The sequence below is a fragment of the Choloepus didactylus genome, chromosome 21, assembly GCF_015220235.1.
Source record: "Choloepus didactylus isolate mChoDid1 chromosome 21, mChoDid1.pri, whole genome shotgun sequence".
Taxonomy (NCBI): domain Eukaryota; kingdom Metazoa; phylum Chordata; class Mammalia; order Pilosa; family Megalonychidae; genus Choloepus; species Choloepus didactylus.
Window position 1 is genome coordinate 45,820,978 of NC_051327.1, and position 4,489 is coordinate 45,825,466.

Here is a 4,489-nt window from a genome sequence, read left to right on the forward strand (position 1 = left end):
GACTTTGAATGCAATTTGTTATTATTCCCAAAGTGTTTGATTCAAGGAAATGATGCCGCTGGGTCTTTGTTAATTATCCAGTGTTTCTTTGATTTCCCTTTTGAGAAACATTCTTTTTATTTACAATTTCCCTGCTTTTTTGTGTTATTTGAAATAACCCCTTCTAAACATCTTGGGTTAAGTACATTATTTGTTGGATACACACTTTAATCTCCCAAAAGTTATTTCAATATTCAGCATTTTTCATATTGGCTTCCTCCAAGTTTTATGCCTGAGGATGAATGTAGACTTCTTTAACATGCCCTATAAAAGATTTTAAAAGCTTCAGAAAGAATACAAATTATGAACGTGTGTGTTGCTCTTATTTTATTTCTTTTAATCTCACAACTAAATTGAGTTCATCCTACCTTAGTTCCTCAGCCTGTAATCATTGTCAGTCTTCATTCCCAGTTCCACTTCAAGTCTCCTTCCCATATAGGCACATTTTCTAAGAAAGTTGGTATATATCCCTAAAAAGGCATACATCTTTATAAAGTAAATATACTGTATGTTTTAATGAGCATACATATGTTGTCACATATGCCATATTTTTATCTAACATTCTCATTCAATTTTTTTTTTTTTGATGGCTGAGAACTTGTTTATTGGTGGGCATAATTTGGCCCTGTATAGTGCTGGCAAAGTGTTCACTAGTGCAGGGCCTGCCACTTGTCCAAGGGGCCACGATTGTGGATGTATTTGACCCACAACCATCTGAGATGAGGCTCTTCTCAGCAACCATGTCTTCAAATTTAGGCAACATTAAAACTTGGTAAGTCCTCACTTCCTGGAGACACAGATTTTTTGGCAGCCAGAGACCTTGAACTGAGCCGTGTCTTCATCTTGATCACATGCTCCTTGTTTTGAAACTTGATGCAGATGGACATAATGATTTTGCTGATATGGACCCTGGCAATTGTACCCTGGGACTTTCCAAAGTCAATTCACATAACTGTCTGCAGCCTAGACTGGGGACACTACGAGGTCAGACAGGACCATCAACAGGAAAAGGCACTCTGTAGGGTTCCTTAGGGCAACCCATTTGGTCAACAGGCTGCATGCACTACCAATGAGGCTACTGTCTGCAGTCACTGCACAGTTGGCCAAAATGGGGAGAGGAGGGTGGTCAGTTTAACTGACTGCAGAATCAACTATGTTTTTGAGATCTATATCTTTTACTACATATATTCCAATTATGTGTTGCCTTCTCTTCTCCACTAGCATAACAATAATATTATGATATTGCTATAATCTGTATTTACCCCCATTTATTAAAGCATTTGTTTCTTTAGGATTAAATGCTCAGTTAATTTCCAACTACTGAATTCTACATGCATCACCAAAATTAACAACTTTGTGTATGACCCTCTGCTGCTCAGTGACTGATCATCTCTGAGAAATATATCCAGGACTAGATCCCCAATTCAGGAAAAATAAATTTAATTTCTAATGGATCCTTTCAATATTATTTCTATTAATATACATTCCAAAATCAATATACAAAGATTTCATACTCCTGACATCTTACTTATGAATATGTGCTGCTTATATACATATGGTAAGGACTGAGATAAATAATTTAATCAGATTTAATTTGATAGAGCTAAATTCTTTCTATTTGGCTTGATATATTATTATATTTTTAATATTCAAATACAGTCCTGAGTTTGAAATTCAGTTGGGCACAATCCATGTCAACAAAGAAATTCAGAGATTGTAACAGAGACAGATAAACACAAAGTTTTAATATATATAATATTCCAGTATATTTAGTAGTGACAAGAAGGAAATATTAGGCTAATGCTGATAAAGTAGTTGTTGAAGTCACACAGAACTTCTGTATTATCTTTAGCAGAGGTGGGATGGCTGATTACCAAGATTTTTTTGGCTTTGCCTCCTGGAAATTTGGCTAGACTATTTGTCATCCTCATCTGCAGTCAGTTGTGTCAAAGTGGCTGAGATCTAACCTAGCACCTGTGTGGTATCATAGGATCATACTACAAGCCATTCTTTTCATCACTGTGTTTCTCATGAATGGTTTAGAATTTGTGTTTTCCAGTTGATGAACAATAAAATGTTGACAAAATTTCAAAAAAGCCTGAGGGAGGAAGCAAAGACTAAGAAATACGATTCTAGTGGAAGAGAAGTTACCATTGCAAACAAAGAATTGTTTGTTTACAGCCATATTAATTTTTTGGTGATCAACAAGCAATATTTTAAGCATGCACATCTGAACATGAAAGTTTCTAACATACCTTTCATAAAAGGTTCTGAATAACCTGATATAATCTCATGAGACCATGTCTAATCCATACTTTTTGTGATTGAATACACATCAATGACTATTAATATTCATTAATGTTCTGAGATATTTGAACTATATTTTGGAAAGATTAGTTTTTCTTAAATTAATAGAAACCTCTTCTCACCATTGCATCTCAAACTGTTTTTGTGGTTAGAATTACTTTTGAAGAAGTAAGCCTTTTGCTATTTACATTTGAGTTAATCCAACTTTATGTATATTTTTCAAAATGAGGTAGAGTTTATTATTACAACTTCTGTGTCAACAATCTACTCCTACCCAGATAATCCTTATAGCCTGTAAATTTGCCTTCATATGCAGTAAAGAGACAGAACTTATCTGGGCCAGTAGCTTGGGATAAAAAGTGACAAATGAGGTCATAATTTTGGAGGGACCTCAAGCTACATATTGTAATAACTCTATTTCATAGAAGGAAATAAAGTTCTATAGTTATCAAAGGAGATGAAGAAAAACAAATGAAAGATGGAAAAGGAGAAGGATAGGAAGAGAAAGGAGCCAGTAAAATGATAGAAGGGTAGGGGAATATAGAAAATGAAGTACAATTAGAGAATTCTCTTGTGGTAGAGTGGTTACATTAAGGAGGCCCAATATTATGATATAAACTTCTACTTTGCTTAGAGTATGGCAATGAAGATATCTGGATTTGGGATCTGTGAAATTTCAGAAATAAAGATATGCTTCTTAAGTCAAACATATCTAGACATTAATGGACATGAATAGCCCATTAAGGAAAATTAAAATTCCTTGATTATGCTTTTGAATTTAAAAACTGTGTAATCATGGCAATTTCTATCTTCATTTTACAGTTGTTGATTCAGTATAAAAGTCTTTATACCCAGAGAGTATGGAGAGGCATATAAAAAATTGAGGAATAAAATCACATTTTTCAAAACAAAATTACTCAATGAATCATTAGTGAAAGCAGCATGGCTTTCAGTCACTTAGATTTCAGTTTAAATTTGCAAAATGGCACTTATATTGCTTATGAAATTGGGAAAGTGTTGCATATTCTTCATCTCATGTTCTTGAAAGTATTCAATGCATTCCCCAGACAAGATGTATACACTTGCAAAGCCTTCTGTGCAGGGCATCCCTAAATTATGGACTCAGGTGAGAGTCACAGCTTCTACTGCCCCTACAGAATGTGGGACTCCTGTGCTTATTGCTTCAAGTCTTTCCTAAATTTCACAGGTATTCCCACACCATTCTTTCTTCATGACTGTGCCTTGCCTCTCCTATTCCCCTAACCACTGCCAAGGTTTTGCTCTCATTGTTTAGACACAAGATGACATAACTCCCTGGACACCCAGATACACACAAGTTGGATTGGCAGGGAATGTACCATGGGATTTACTTTGACCAGTAGGAGAACACAGCTAGCAAATAATTTGTTTTTTTTTTTCCTATTCACTTGGAAATTGTGCTTTCGCTTATGTGCCTGGTTGGTTATTGGGGTTGTTCATCACCTCTGAATGAAAGTGTAACAAGTGTTATGTCAGTGTGTTTACAGAAACTTTGAGACAAATCCTTTTCTGTTAATCTTTTATTTAAAGAGGATTCCATATACAGTTTATAAATCTCATATTTACAGATATCACTTGTTTGTTCTGTTTCCCTAGAGAACCCTGACTAATACACCAAATATGACTAATACATATTGCATTTTGTCAGCTTTATCACATAAAAGAGATTTTGTTAATGAGAGTGGGGTGCAATGATTGCATATAACAAAAAGACTGGGGTGGCTTTATGAATGGATAAAGGAAAGATGCTGGAAAAATTGTGATATGCTTGATAGAAAGGGCCTAGATTGCTTTGAAGAGTTTTTGGTAGAAATATGGATATTAAAGGTATATCTGACGAGTTCTTGGACAGAAATGTTGAGTGTGTCATTCCCAACTGGAAGACAGGCAATTCTTGTTTTTAAGTGGGCATAGAATTTAGCAAAATTGAGTACTGATAATGGATGGAAGGCAGAATTTGAAAGTGAAGAGCTTGGATATTTAGCTTAGACTTTCAAACTAAATAGGGAAAGTGTAGCCTGGCTTCTGGCAGATTATAGTAAAAATGTGAGCAAATAGAGATAAGCTGATAACTGAACTCTTGGGTACAAAGAAACCAGAAATT

The 4,489-nt window shown here is 35.0% G+C and overlaps 1 non-coding gene across 1 annotated transcript; it reads right to left on the reverse strand.

The window, feature by feature from the left end:
• Positions 1-1,049: 1,049 nt before the first annotated feature.
• LOC119518350 lies at positions 1,050-1,184 on the reverse strand. Its single transcript, XR_005213739.1, has one exon. It is a non-coding gene; the product is annotated as a small nucleolar RNA SNORA70 (small nucleolar RNA).
• Positions 1,185-4,489: the final 3,305 nt, after the last annotated feature.